The sequence below is a fragment of the Anser anser genome (assembly GCF_964211835.1).
Source record: "Anser anser genome assembly, chromosome: 7".
NCBI classification, from domain to species: Eukaryota; Metazoa; Chordata; class Aves; order Anseriformes; family Anatidae; genus Anser; species Anser anser.
This window is the reverse complement of record NC_139727.1, coordinates 41,089,259-41,105,482: the sequence shown is the minus strand read 5'-3', so window position 1 is coordinate 41,105,482 and position 16,224 is coordinate 41,089,259. Positions and strand designations below refer to the sequence as shown.

The 16,224-nt window shown below is 45.7% G+C and overlaps 1 protein-coding gene across 8 annotated transcripts in view; it reads right to left on the bottom strand.

Annotated features, from left to right (window-relative positions):
* Nucleotides 1-176: 176 nt before the first annotated feature.
* The window catches only part of JAKMIP3 (Janus kinase and microtubule interacting protein 3), a 93,791-nt gene continuing 77,743 nt past the window's right edge, over nucleotides 177-16,224 (bottom strand). For all 8 annotated transcript variants that reach the window (XM_083843496.1, XM_083843500.1, XM_083843495.1 and 5 more), the window contains one exon: nucleotides 177-2,569. The gene's annotated coding sequence lies outside the window, so the exon portion shown is untranslated. The remainder of the gene's footprint in view (nucleotides 2,570-16,224) is intronic.

The window sequence follows — 16,224 nt, the reverse complement described above, 5'->3', positions numbered from 1 at the left end:
GCTCGTGCGGTGCCGTCGCGTTGTCGTGATGCCGGCCGCGCAGGTAAAGCCCCGGGGCTGAGAGCTAGGGCGTGAGAATGAGGCAAACCGGACAACTAAACCGCTCGGTGGCCGTAACTAACCACAGGCTTTCATCTGCAGCCTGGAGAAGAAACAAAACAAAACGATTTGTCTAATTTCAAGGTTTAAAACAGATCTTTTTATTAAAAGCTTACAATAATTTATGTATTTTACAAATGAATAGAAAGTCTCTTGATATATATCATATGAATCACAATACAAAAATATGTGTAAAATTCTGTAATTGATCAATCCAGCCCTGTTCTAGGCCTGTCAATTACTGTCTCAGCACTGAACCAAACATTACGTATTCAGGGTATGGTTATTCAGAGATTATCTTAGAGAACACAAGTCACGGCACATTGGCCATAGGGGGGGAAAGAAAAAAAAAATCTCTGGTTTACAGTTTGCATAAATTTACAATAGTTCCTTTTTATAAAATGTACAATACGTAAGTACATGGTTTAATACACATATTCACAATACAATTTCCTGAGTCTAAACTAAATCCATTACTGTGCTAAAACACACTGCCCACTGCCAGGTTTCAGCGGTGGCGTTGGAGACGCCCGGGGATTTGGCATCAGACCACCAGGAATGACTCCCGTCTCCTCTTCACTGTCAGTAGTTTTGTTCACGAGCTGCGTAAGGCACTCGAGGATACACTGAAGGCTACAGATATTTCTAGAGCAGAATACTTTAACTAATAGCCACAGTCCTTCAACAGCTTGAACAAGAAGTACAGGCCTGAAACACGCAACATACGGTTGTTGACGAAGTAAGCTGCAATTCGAATGGATTTTAGTTTAGACGTAATCAAAAAAATCCGCATTGCTATGCACATGCTGTAATCGGTCAGCACAACTCGTGGTTCACATCAACCCAAGTGCTTCGTTACCTGGACTGTGAACATTTAGGACTATTTTGGCATTTCTTCAGAAAGTCTACGTTTATGAGCTACTGCATTTATACGTACTTTTCAAATTCCAGTAGGCAAACATAGCTATGGTAATAGATCGGTAATGAAAGCGGTGATACACGTGGTTCGTCTTGTGTCTGCCCCCCTGGCTTGCCGTTGTTTGAAGGAGGCTCAGGGCATCTTCACAGGGTGCACGCAGGAGCAGGGCTGGTGGCTGCGGCTTACGGCCGCTCGGTCGCGGAGCAGGCGCTCGCCAGCCTCGGGCAGGCTGGGCCCCGGCGGCCTGCACCCATGGGGGGGCTGCAGGAGGAACGCCTTGAGACAGAGCCCAGTTTCGGGGAACGCCCCCCCCCGCGGCCCCGTGGCTTTGAGACCACCGTGCTTTTAGGAGCCGCGCAGGAGCCATGCATAAGAAGGCAGCAGCCGAGGTCGGGTGCAGCTTGTCTCACCGGTGAGGGCTCCGCTCGCCAGGACGGCTTCTCACTGCGGCCGAGGGCCCTGTGAGCTGCACAAAGCCCTGCTCGTCACACCAAGCCCCGATGGGATCAACATAAAAGTGACGGAAAACTGAGCAAAAAAAACGCTTATGTTGAAATTAAATAGCACATTTATGTAAATGTCCTGTCCGTGCCTTTAAACACAAGAAACTTTTTTTAAAACATTCTTTGAGCCACTTTTTTCTTTCCTATGTACATAACTTTTTACATATAAATATTAACATATACATAAGCATAATCCCTTATTTACACATGTATCTGTCCTGTACAGTTAGCTTTTTGTTAAAGAAAACATGATTAAGAACGCCTAATTTAGGGGGAAGCAGAACTGAAATTCTCGACGTATATACACAACATGCAGAAGCATGGCCTGAGTAAACCGAGGTGAAATGTATCCGAGCAACTTCCAAAGACACTGGTCCTCGCTGTTCCAGGTCCTGAACAGCGCAGCAGATATCCTGCATATTCACACCGATAGCAGCTTCCGCGCTCCTGTGCTCCCGGAGCGCCGGGGCCGTGTGTTCAGGCGGTAAGTTAAGGCATTTCGACAGATGCCAGCATGGGACGCCCCAGCAGACTTCCAGCCAACAACGTCTCCACCAGAGCCGAGTAATGTCTTGGACTGCAGGTAGTTACCACACACTATTGTTTGCAGTTCTTCCAAGTCAATGAATTATGTTAAGACATCATGTTTAAGGAGAACTCAAAATGGAAACTTAGGCTTTAACATTTTATGCATAAAACGGGGAAGTAAAAATTTAGCACGTCTGCGTAATTCCAGTATAGATGCTCATATCTGGTAGAACTGGAATTAGTTAAATCACTCTTACAGTATAATCATATGCTGATACCACAATCCATAGCCTTTGCTTTAAAATGTTTTGTCATACTACTTCAGTACAAATATAACACTTTTATGAATAATTCATTTTCTTATATTTTTGTAGCTTAGCTCCCTTTGCTGTTCACACTGTCCAGTTTAAAGTGGACGATTGATGTACAAACATCTGGAGGTTTTTTTAGGATTTCAGTATCAAGGGATTTTCTTCTTAGCTTATAAACTCAACATAAGTTGCGGAAGCAGTGCAGGTACCTATAGAATAAAATAAACATCAGAATTAACTACAACTGCGATTGTCTCTCCAGTAGGTGATTTTTCAGTCCCAAGCACTTCAGCATTTCCAGTTTATGAGGTTTGGCAGGTGGCATTACATGGCTCAGTTCTATCTACAGTTGGAGTTGGTTTATCCAATTGTAATTGTTCTCTGAAAACAAACAAACAAAACCCAGTAGAAATAATCCCCCTCTCCATTTCCAAAACCAGGGACTTAATGGCTATCCTGCGTGAGCACACATCTCGGTCTGTTGCCAGGAACATAATCGATGCTAAATGCTCCTGCCAGGCACTGGGAACTTCAAAGAGACAACGCAGCGGTATAAGCCACTTCAAAGAGAGCTGGTCCCCACAGACAGCTGTATGCAAGTGCAATGGGCAGAGGAAGGAATTGTGTCACAGCAAGGACGAGTTAAATACCCAGAGGAGCCAAATCAGACCTCCTCGAGGGAGGAAAGATGGCACAAAACGACATTCTGCCCTTGCATGCGAGCTGATCTCCTGCCCTTCCATGTGCTCCATTCCTGGACCGTTCTTTGCAGCTTTAAATTTAGCCAAATGTCAGACAGAACGGTATTTCTAGGGCAAATGCATGGGAAGCAGAATAAACAATAGTGCACAGACCAGAGAAGGAAGGCACAGCAGCTTCGTCAGCTGGCCCACACAAAGCACCTGCATTTGGGCCAAGGCAGGGGCAAAGAGCTAACGCACGCCGTGCGGTGGTGTTGTATCTGGCTTTTCAGCAGGAGGAGGTGCAGGAAATACTGATATTAAAAAACCTGCCTGGTGTCCTTCCCGTGCCCAGTGAGGTAAATGGAAAAGCTTCCACTGCTGGAGGGGCAGGAGGTGCTGGGCAGAGGGAGCTGCCTGCTGCTCTTTGGCACCGGCTGGAGGGCTGATGTTTGCTTATTTTAAAAGGAACACAGTTACTGTTCTCACACCACGCAATCTTCTACCAAAGAGACTTTTATTTCCCCCCAATCTGTAAAAATGATTGCCTTAATTAGCCTGTAATTATGCATATCCCTTTTACCTGCAACTGAAGGACACATACATACATGTATATAACTCTACTTACAAAAGGTACTGAGGAGGTTTACAGGGGGTTTGTTTAAACACAGCACCCAGGGCTGAACGCCCGAGCCCCGTTTCGCGTGCCCTTGCCTTTCGCAGAGCTCAGCAGGAGGCTGGCAGTGCCCGGGCAGGGCCGTCCCCGGGGGATGCCCCGCAGATGGTGCCGCTGCCCCTGCAGCCAGCCCGGCCGCGCGCTCGCAGCGCAGACGGCCATATGGCTGGGAGCCGGCACCGCCAGCAGCGGCGTGCGTATGTCACAGTTTCTTGGGGAAAATATGAGAGATGTTCAGGGAATAGCAGACAGATAACTGAAACACACGGGCTGTTATGCAGCTAGCTAAGTTACTACGTTGGGATATCTTAGTGTGCTGATGTTAGGCAGGATTAATAATTGGCTGAAATGCCAGAGCAAATTTCAATTGGCTGGAAGTTTGACTCGATTTTTGCTCGAGCAGGGCAGATTTCAGCAGCGAGGTGCGCTTGGGGTTGGGCACGGCGGTCTGCAGAGGCGCCTTCCAACCTCTGCCGCTCTGCGACTCGGCGGCACCCGCAGAACTGTGAGCGTGCTCCTCATGGCAGATGGCGGGGCAGCTCCTCCCGGGGAGGCGGGGGGAAGACCTCTTTTTTTTTTTTCTTCTCTTCTTTTTTTTTTTTTTTCTGTTGAGACAGAGGAAACTATCTGTGCTAGGTGCAATGAAGCTATGGCAATCTACATTAGCTTAAGATCAGGCTAATAATAATTATGGGTCTTCCAATACTCATACAAATTACACTGCAACCACAGGCTGGAAAATATGCACGTTCTTTTTAAGATGTTATTTTGTGCTAATATCTGACTATGTAAGCCAGATGAGTGGTTGAACACCACTCACACAGTTTTCCTAGTTTAATTCTCTAGAATTAATTTCTCTATGAAAATGAGCCTCAGCATAAATTCAGACTGTTCTACAGGAGCATCTTCCTGCCTAACGCTGAAGTAAAATCTCCAGTTCTGTGGGCCAGGCCAGTTTGAACTTACAGCTCCCAGAGCCGCCTTCCTCCCGAGCCTGCCCTGCTGTCCGTGGGGCCTCTGCCCACCTCCCGAGCTGCCCAGCTGGCAGCAGGATGGCTTTTGTGGCACGCAGCTCAGCCGTCAGCCCCAGGTGTCTCAGCAGTCAGCACCTAACAGCCTGTACTGTCTTTAATTTGTTACTAAATTCTTAATTCTTATTTTGATTTTGGCATTTAAGAGTACTCTGCAAGAAATCCAGTGAATGTTCATCAGGTATTTTGTTCCTGAGCACACCAGTTTGCAAATTCTGGCTTTTCTTCCCCTGCTAGAATAGTCTCCTATACCAACTGGATATTTGTATGCATAAAAAATCACCCAACGTTATCAGCTTATGTTGATAAACCTTGTGAACATATGCAAGGCAAAATAACTATTCATAAGCAGAAAAGCACTTCCATTCAGAAATCTCCGCAGGGCTGGGACCCGAAGGGCTGCACCCAGGCTCGGGGCTCTGCGCGGGGCTGCTCTGGGCAGTGCCCCCGGCCCACGCGGCCGCCCCCGGGGCTGGGGCTCAGGGCTCAGGGCTCAGGCAAAGCGGCTCTAACGCCAGCAGCGGTGGCAGGGACCTGACCTAGATAGGAGCTGCCATCCTTCCTTCCCCTCCCATCACTGCGCGCTCTGCTGAGTCCCTCACCCAGGAGGGTAAGAGCCAGCACGTCCAGCTTTTAGCCGCTCCTGCTCCCTCCTTTTTCAACGCCTCACCATAAACAGACCCACGTGTAAGGCAAAGAGGGGCTTCTGGCACCAGCATCCCTCTGACGTGTAGGTGCAAGAAGCCACGCACTCCTGCAGCACGATTACACTTACCCGTTTTTGTTGGTGGAGATGTGAGGAAATCTGATACACTGCAAATTACTTCTGCTAGAGGCCAAAATGGTGTTGGCCTTTTCATGCTTAATAACAGGGTTTTTCAAAGCTGTTTCCTCCCTTTATGAATGATTTATTTGATATATCTAAGTGATAAAATTTTTTGGCAACAAACTGGATACTCTTCATTTTATGTATATATGTAAATACATATATATAGGAAGAATTCTGTAGCATTTTTATTTCAGGTTAGATTTTGAAGCAGAGTGTGATAGAAAATGAAAAGAAGATTTATAATTATCTATACCTAAAACTCCGTATCACCCAAAAAGCAGCATATGAAACCTTGGCTTGAACCTTGTACTCGCACCAGAACAGGTTACATTGAATTTATCTGTGTTCATCACGCATTGGTTTAGAGCGAGGGCCGATTCTGCACTGAAAGCTGTTCATTTTGCCCCTCAGAAACCCGGCACCCGTTAATCGCTGGTGCCACCCCTGCTGCCGGTGGCTTTCACGTGGGTAGCTGCAGCCCTCAGCCCTGCCTGCCCGGGGCTCGTGCCGGTGCTGCCCTCGGGCACCGTCGAGGGAGCGTGAGCAGCAGTGGCTGCATCCAGCCCCGCGCCTCGCTGCGCAGCACCGGGCCCGGCGCCCTGCCCACTGGCCCTGCCTGGCGTCTCCACAGTCCTTCATTTATTGCTTCTCCAAAATACTGGCCTCATGGTTACCATTAGTTCCTCCTGTAGGTACCTAATGCACAGCAAAACCCCTATCGCTATAAAAGTAATTATTGATAATTGGAAGCTGTCTTACAACCTTTCCTTTTCCAGGTGCGAGTGAATCACTGCGGACGTGCTGCTGCCTCGGATCTGCCTGCAGCTCAGGAGGCGCCTGCCAGCCCCCATCACTCTGTGCACATCCAGCGCCTCAATCCGAGGGTAAACCTGGTGGGGCGTCCTGTCTGGTAGCACCTAAGCCCGAACGTACGGGGTTAAGGAAACGGCTTTATAGTGGGCAGATGAGGCAGTTACACAGACTGGTTACCCAAAAGCTCAAAGTCAAACTGAAATAAACTACTTTGAGACTACAGAGCTGATGTTAGGGTGGTTCTTGAACAGCAAAATTCACAATTAACAAAGTTTTTTTTTTTTTGAATTTTGTATCATATGGTGCTTATGAGTGGATTTGTAATTATTATCCACATAAAAAAATATTTGCATATAATTTTCATGCATTTGGTAAGTGATGTTTGAATGCTTTTTTAGAAGACCAATCCATTAGATAACTGTCATGGCACTGGAAAATAGCTATCAAATTTAATTTGTTATACATAAAACATTCCATAATACAACTATTTGTACATAATATATATGTACATCATTGTACATAAATAGTATGGATTTGTTTCCAAGTAAGAAAAAAAAAAGTATATCTTCTGACACTTACAATGTGGATTTTCAAAACACCTAGCCCTTACAGAAATCTCTACTTTAAGGTGCAAGTGATAAGTTTATGCCTAGAACCCTTTATGCAGTGCATACATCCATCTGCTGCCTTGGCCAGAGGCCCCGGAGGAAATCAAGCCTTTAGGTGGGAATGCCTCCCCGGGCAGCCAGGCACTGCACAAGGACTGGGAATTTCCTGTCTGGGGGACTCCTGGGACAACTGCCGGTGAGGAAGCCACTCAGTTCCACACAGCCTGGTCAAATATCCAGTAACTGATTGTTTGAACTTCCAAAATCAAGCTGCAGGAAAAGGAGCCTTTGGATGGCAGCAAGACGTAACATCACTCCTAGCTGTGTCTGCCTTGGCAGCTGGAGAGGGGCAGCCGTACATATCCGCTGCTCGCGCCTGGGACCGAGCACAAACATCGATGGGTACCCAGCTATTGCCACAAGGGGACCAAGTCCCTTCCACTGCCCTAGGAGATCATGTGCTCCCCCCCGAATTCACGGCCAAAGCTTCCATGCTCTTTGAAAGTCGTAGCTGCACAGCCTGGCAGGTAATAAAAAGATCCACCCGATTCACATATTCTGTGCTGAATCAGCTCTGAGAAATGCAATGGGAACAAATCGTTTAAATATCTCTGGAAGACAGAAATAACAGAAACACGGTTCTCTGTCGAGCACCCAGTTACTCACAAACATTAATTACAGCGCGCGGGGGCACGGGCAGCAGACGAGCTGCTGCCACTCCCAGGGAAGCGGTGCGAAGCGGTGCAGAGCCTGGCCGAGTGGCGAACGCGGAGCTCATGCAGGGGATGCAGGCTGACACCCGAACGCAGCTCACGCGGCTGCTGGGCAGCAAGCAGCCCCGCGGCCAGAAATCAGGGCAAAACGTCAGCCCCGGCATCAGCCCCGGCGAGGGATGCTCTGGGTCCTGCGTGAAGGCAGCTGCCTCATCTCACCACATGGTACTAATTCTCTTCTCTAGATGACCTTTTTAGGGCAGTTTTTAGGGAACACAGCTACAATTAACGCTCTCATAAATCTGTTAGATTACACACGTCCAGCCGTTAGGATTCTGCAGTCTCTCTATCGGTACGGTTAGCACAGGCTGACTGGGTTGCTCCGATCTGACAACGTGTGAGGATTTTGCAGTCCTCTTACCTTAGTGACTGTCACAGCATTGCTAATGCGTGATTGTATCTCCTTGACGGTCATTGTAACTCTCATTTTATCAATTTGTTATATCCCTAGGGTATTTTCTTACTTGTAACAAGAGTGAAGCAGGCCACTGGGACAGTCTTTCTCTAGGAAAAGCCATTGACACAACAAATTTTCCTACATCTGCCTCTACAGATCTTTGTAATAAGGCCATCACAGGTCTTACTTTCTTAGACAGGTCCTCTTTTCCTGGAGGAGGTTTGCCTGGGATTCCTAATTGACCATTAGTGCGGACACAATCTCTGTGCGTATCAGCCCCACTGCATAAATGCCTTGAGGACTGTCTGCACGTATGCAGCAAAGGCGGTGGGTTTGGGGTGCGCAGGGCTCAGTGCACACACCTAGGTGCATGCACGGGGATTAGGGTCGGTCTGGCAAGCTGGCCACAACACACGAATGGAGGAAGCCCTTACGTTTGTGCCACCCTGGAGCAGATGAGAGTTACAAGGAGACACCGTGGTCCACTGGGTTCACCAGAAAAACTGGGTGTCGGGTACCACCCAGCACAGCAGAGGCGAGTGGCGGTCACAGAGCAGCATCCCATGCACACGAGCACCCCGACGCGAGGTTCCCTGCACAGCCCCTATGGGGCCGTCCCGCTTTAGCTCAGCCTCCCCCGGCGCGCTGCCCGCTGCCTGCCCTTGCTGCTGCCCACAGCCGGAGCGCCCACGGCCGCCCTACACTCGCCTTGCGTCCGGACAGTGCCTCCAAAGGCAGCACGGTTAGCAGCAGCAGGACCGCCAGGGCCTGCTTTTCTGTTATGCCTTGCTGTGCATTGTGACCTGCCACAAGCTTTCTGTCCGTAAGTGCGTTCGTTTGAACCTCTGTCTCTCTCAGCCACCATCCTCTTTTCCTACAATCTGTAGGAATTTACCTTAACTGGAATTACTTGACAAAACTACCTGGTTTGGGCCTGGGCAGGCAGACACACATTTCTGTGTCCTTAGGAAACCAGGCTGAGAAGATAAAGCTGGGAGTTTAAGGGCTTGGTAACACGACTTCCTAATAGTTAATAATGCTAAATACCAAGTCAAATATTCATTATTCTCACCTAGTTATCCAACCACAAATCAACAGAATCGTGATTCTCCATGATACATCGCAAGAGAAACCCTTTGCAATACCTTTCTGTGTTTCTGTATACACACACTAGTGCTAGACGGGACACACAATGTCAAGTCTTCCTACCACACGATACTGTCAAACTGCTGTACCACTTTTTCAGGCGTATTGCACGAAACCTTTACAAATAAAGAGCAAGAATTCACAAAAAGTTGTGGCCAACAGCACTGTGAACTTGTCATAAAAACTAAGTTAGTCTAGCTAATTTGCATTTACACTCAAAATCCAGTCCTCCAGATAATAGTTAGGGGTTTTGCTGAGCATCTCGGTTCCCCACCCAAGGGAAAGGGACATGCTCAGACATCCCCGCCTCCGTCCCCTGGCTGACCTCAGATTTCATCTGGTTTCACGAACAGTACCAAGTGATGGTTTTCGTTTCTCTCCCCGCTGTCCCTTCAGATCATTCTGAGGAAACGAACATTTCACTTTTAATTTTTTACTGACATAAACCTTTAATTTAAATAATTGCTTTTCTGATCAGTACTGACAGACTGACGCTGAAGCCTTTTTGAGGATCTCCCCCTCCGATCAGACGTAAATATCAGCCGGCTCCTGGATGCCCAGCAGGAAGCAGCAAGCTGCGGGAAGGCACAGAAGGTGCCGTGGGGAGCCCTGCAGAAGCCCAGAGGCTCCACGGGGCTGGAGGAGAATCACAGAACCGCAGAATCACAGGTCACACAATCACAGGATCACAGGTCACACAATCACAGGATCACACAATCACAGGTCACACAACCACAGGATCATTCAGGTTGGAAAAGAAGTGCCCGGGCTGCGGGCTGGCGCCCAGCTCCAGCAGCCCCGAGCCTTGGGCGGGGAGCGGGGCAACCCCAGCTCTGTCAGACGGCCACAAGAGCTCTGGAAGGGCCACAATGTGTCACCAGGTGTGATTTATATTTTTTAAAGTTTTTAAAGGTGTTAAAGTTTTGCTGTTTTTGTGGGGACCCTTTTCTGCACTTTAATGCCATTAGGAAAGCTGGAGGCTAAGGATTACACTAAGTATGGCCTTGCGAAACTAGCCTGGGCTCTGCCTCTTTGCAAAGACTGTCTGTAGTGCTAATATAACACGGTGCTTTCTCTGCAGAGGGGATTATTCAAGATGTGAATGAAACATAGAAGACTGGTCAAGATAATTTTATTTCAGCTGATCAAATTCCGTTGTTTTCTTCCTACCAGCATGAAATGGGGCTCAGAGGATGAGGTCCTTGACAGGTACCAAAGAGAGGTTCCAGCTAATTTATGCTACAGTAAACTCAAAAAAAAATATATTTTTTTTCTCTTTCTTTGCTATTATGTATAACAACTTCCCAAAAGGTTTTGACTGCTACAAGTCCTGTAAATGAATGCTATATATATATATATCTTTGTACATATATACATACACATCTACATAGATATACATATGTGGTGGGGGTGTGTATACACACTTTTAGCCATTTACAAATTTAGTGCATTTCAAAAGAGAATTCACTTTAAAATACATTTTCCAGCTAATTAATTCTTCAGGATACTACTGAGTTTACTGTGTTCTAAAAATGTGTCCTTGTTATTTGCAAGAATAAAATTAAGGGGAAGAATGTTTCAGGCCTAAAAAAAAACAGAAAACAAAACAAAACAAAAAACCAGAACCTATGATGTCTGGGTGTACTTTTGAAAATGAATGGTTAAAAAGGCCATGTATATATTTAAAAACAGCTCGGTGGACCAGGCTTTTACAACACAATTCTCAGTTCTGTACCAAGTTAGGACTGAATGGGTATCTCAGTTATAATTGCTAGCTTGTTTTTGGTTAATAATAAATTAAATCACTAATATGATATACACATGAAACAAACTGTCACTGCAGAGTGTGTCTAATCTGTGAAGCGTGCCAAGAAATGGTCGGCCCAAGCAGAAAGGTCTCTGTGGACATTTTATTCCACATTCCAGTCTCTGTTCTCCAGCCCTGGGAAGTTTTGTAGCGCGGAGCACAGCTGTGAGCAGAGGACATCCTACCACACACTGCGGATGGAAACCGTCAATGCTTCACCAACAAACACTGTCATTGCCTCAAATGCAACTGTGGAAATTCTCAACAGATCTAAGGGCTCTTTTAAATGTTAATTAAGGCATTTAACCCCATATTTTATGAAAGCTCAACAGAGCAGAAATTGAGTTTTCCCAAGAAAAATATGGGCTCCAAGATCAGGAGGCTTTGAAGGGGAAGCAGATGCTGCAAGGAATTGCCACTACAGTACACAGATTTACCAAGTGTTTACATTCAGAGAAAGCTCTCTGCTAGTTATCACAAACATAAGGAAACTCATATGGATTATGTGCTGTATATCAAGTGCCACACCACAAAACAGGACTCTGCATATGAGACTCGCGTGCTTTGACCATTTTGATGACTTCCATGCTTTCACTGAGCTTTCCGAGAAAAATATGTAAAAAGTACGCAGTTTAGGTTGTATTCATTTTTGGGTTTGGAGCTAATTTTACTCTTGAATCTCAAAGCAAAACTGGGTTAAACAGACCTTGCACTATTCAAACGTAATGGAAGTACTCGAGCAGCTTGGCTGCAGCCCAGCCCCAGCCTGGCCACGCTGCGGTCAGGCGTCCTGTACACCTCAGTCTGCACCGGTGAAGTCCCCTGTCCCACCCCTGTGCTTGGGGCTATTGGCTTGTGTCTCAATCAGATGTGAACATCTTTCCAAAACAAAAGAAAAACAGAGCTCCCTGAAAGAGTATTGAAACTATATCCGCCCATATTACTGAAATGTCTGACTTCAAGCTGATCTTAAAAGCAATAGACGTGTCAGTAGAAAATATTCTTCAGCAATGTTAATTCTAAGCATTTTACTGTTTTGGGGTTGTGCTTCATTACAGAAATTTACTGTTGTCTGCTTAGCATTTTAAGTGGCTGTATTTTGTAACCAAGAGCGTTTGATTGAAAATTACATAATGCTATTGAATTTCTGGGTTCATTTGTGTCCAGGTTAGTGCAACAAATCTGTCCTGTGTGAGGGTCTGTTGCTGTGAAATAGCATCTCAGATTACTACCATCAAGCAGATGTTCTGCTTACATGGAAAATCTCAGCAGGTCTGTTTCAAATTGTTTTCCAGTGGGAATTAGCAAAACAGTAAATTGCAGCCTTTTGCTTTATGAACTGAAACCTCTCCATGATCAAATAGCTTTCCAGACGTGCCTCAAATCCGCTCTGTGCTTAAACTGTCCTTAAGCACCATTGATGGCGTTATTCCTGCCTGGGGACCTCTACCTAATCTCATCTCCAGACACTGCAAATTCAGACTGACATTGTCATTTCTATGTATTCCAGTCTATATCAACTCCTGAAATATTAAAGCAGAAATACTGTGCAACGAGGCATCCTACATTTTATATACGCTGGTTATTATCAGTCTGCAGGAAATCACTTTGCTATTACTGAACCAAATTCTGCTCTTTACTGGGATCAAGTTACACAAGCTGTACAACACAGGAAACACAACCAGACTTTGAATCTTTTGCTTTATCATCTCCTGCTCATCCCACGGGTGGGGCTTCCTGAAGACTTGTGTTTTCTTTACAGGCTTATGCTAAACAAAGATGTTTTGGGTCATTCTGCACAGCAATGACTTCCCAATTGGTATTCTAATAATGTAACTCATTAGCCTTATCTCTGTACCCCTGTGAAGTAAGCCTTTTACAACACCTTTCAAAACGCATGGAAATATACAGGATGTGGTTGATAGAACAATAAAGCAAAATTTAAGCTCTAGTAGCTCATCATCTCCCCTGTGGATAATTTCTGGAAAAATGTGCTGCTGACCTTAAAAAAAAATCTCTTCTGACAACTCAAGCACGTCAATAAAAAAGAGAAATTTGATTATGCAGTCAATAGAGTGATTTAAAGAAAAGCAATTATCTACCAAAGGAACAGGATCACATGGACAGACCCAGCACTGGTGTAAAAGAAGGCGACCCCAATGGGAAAAGCCTCGGCGTTCACTGGGGTGAAATGCCCCCGCCAGCCTCAGGTCAGCCCCACTGCAGTGCAGCTGGTGTGAAGACACTCGTAGGTACTACCCACACTGAATAAAAAGGTCAAATGCTGAAGATTTGAAACTGGTATTTCTAAGTGATCTGTGGCGCCTACAGTAGGAAATAACACCATGTTGTCTTAAAAACGTTAAGACCACCCCTAAAATGAAAGCATACTGATGTAAGAAACACGAGGGTTAGAGGATCTGGAAAGTGTATGGGTTACTCTCTGGGACTGTTCATTGTGAACCTAAAGCTGTTTCTCTCCTGGTCACAGTCATGGGGGATTTGGGAGGACATGCATCTCCCCACACTCCTGAAGCATGTTCACACATGCCACGTGTGCAAATTGAAAACGGCACCCATCTTTTATACTGAGGTCTGCTCTCCTGCCTTCTGTCACTGAAAAAAAAAATATATAAACTTCTAATATTATTTTTTCAATATTTTACTTAAGTTTAAAATAATTAAACTAGTAATTAAATAACTTTCGTCTATTACCAACAGGAAACATTTGCAGTCATGAATCAAACTGGACCACCACTCAGATCACAGAATCATAGATCAATTAAGGCTGGAAAAGCCCTCCAGGATCACCTGGTCCAACCACCCCCCTACCACCAATGTCACCACTGAACCGTGTCCCCACGCACCACGTCCAACCTCTCCTTGAACACCCCCAGGGACGGTGACGCCACCACCTCCCTGGGCAACCCGTCCCAACGCCTGACTGCTCTTTCTGAGGAGAAATGTCTCCTTGTTTCCAACCTGAACCTCCCCTGGCACAACCTGAGGCCCTTCCCTCTAGTCCTATCGCTAGTTATCTGTGAGAAGAGGCCAACCTCAGCTCCCCATGCCTTCCTTTTGGGTAGCTGTGATCCTTCCTCATGGAGGGAATATCTCCTTATAGGGGCACACACAGGACCTATCTTTGTCATTCCATTTTTATCTGTGCTGATCTTCAGTACAGTTTAACATCAGGTAGTGCCTCAGAGGGAGAGCTGGGCAGGAAGCTTGTAGGCAGCAAACAGGGAGCAGGGAAAATTGTCTTGTGAAGCCCAACAGCATCATCTCCTGGGCTGTTGCAACCTGAGGGACACGTTTCCTTCTGCTGGGCAGCATCTTATGGGTTTTCACCTGAAACCACTCAGCCTTTTGGACAAACACACAAAAAATAAGTGTAATTCTCAACATTAATTTAGGATTTGACTGAATACATGCTTAGACACATGCTGCTGAATTCTTAGAGCCCATGCATTCAAATACAAGCTTGTGTGTGCAAGTCCAAATCTTTTTGCAAACCCAGGCTTCAGCAAGTCACGTCTCAGGCGTGTGGTTTGGGTTTTTTGGTGGAGTGGGGTGGGGGTGGGGCGGGGAGACAGGGGGACTCCTAAGATGTCTGCAAGTGTTTCTACTTACTACAAAACAAGCACAAATGTGTGTCCTTCTATACATAATATAAATGCGTGTCCCTCTATACATAATATCCAGAAGCAGAAGGCTAGGTGCATTCAGGTCCAAGTTTTCAGGAAGACATGCATTCTGTTTAGCTTACAGCCTAATCCTCAGTCATTTGCGTATTTCAGAAAGAAGGAGATACTAATTACTGCATTTGTCAGCAAACAATCACTGCAGCAAATCTTATTTCTGTGCCTCAAATAGAAGAAATAACAGGTTTTTATGACAGAACAATAATGTACAATTTCCAAGTAGAATTCTTTGAATTCTAATTATCAGATGTTTATTGAATTATATTTATCAGATGATATCTGATATCAGATGATATCTGATTATCTTTGAATTATATTTATCAGATGCTACTTATTTTAAATAAATATCAAATAGAGTTTTAATAAGTGTTATTATTTATAAAAAAAAAATAAGATTGCAGGAAAAAAGTATAGATTTTGGGATACTCAAACCCTTCTAGAAATATAAAGTTAATGTCAAGAAAAAAATTCTCTTAGCTTAACTGACAACTCATGTTTTTAGAAATATGCTAGTGCCACCTACCTCTGGAAGTCCACAATCTCTGAAACAACTGGAATGTCCATTAAAAAGCAGCTAAGCTAGCTGTGCCTGGAGAACTTCCTGAAGCTGCCCCGAAGACGGGCTGCCGGGAGCAGCAGGCGCAGGTCCTGTCCCCCCCTTGCCGTCCCGCAGCCTGGCAGCAGCGCCCAGCCTCGCAGGGGTCTGAGCCAGCCCACAGCCAGGGCACCGACCCGCTGCCCAGGTCGTGCTTTTATGAAATACCTCAAAGTGTTCCCACAGGGTGTACCCCCAAGTGCCTCTCTGTACCCACACATAGCCACGTGGAAAACCACGCAGGTGGCGGGCGTGGGGCTTCAGAGGAAGGCAGAGCTCTTGGCAAGGGGACGGAGGGCTTTATCCGTCTGGGAGCTGGCAATGGCACCGAGGCCCAGGGTGCCAGGTGACGTGCTAGGGTGTCACTCGGGAGCTCAGTGCGTCTTGTTAAAGCGCACATTCCCAAAGAAAAAAGCATTTACTTGAAACCTAACTTTCTGCTGGAAAGTTGTTTCAACAGACATTTTCAGAAGGCACTAATGACAATCCAAACCACTTTTATTTTTAAATATTGCAAATCTAACAAGATACTGAAAGGGATTAATATATTTATATTTTGTGTTGTATGCTTTCTATTGATTTCCGTTGGGTAAGTCTTCCTTACTGATTTTTGCTTGTCATCTTTGTTAAACTGTTCTTGTTTCTAAAAAGCCCTCCATTGTCATGTAGATTCATCTCAATTATTTCCTGATTTTTTTATTATTTTCATTCTTTGAGTCCATTGAGTTTCTCTTTTAGGTTACTAAATACGTGGAACTCCTTGATCTTACAGACTAGGAAATGCCAGCCCCTTGGAGACTGGTGT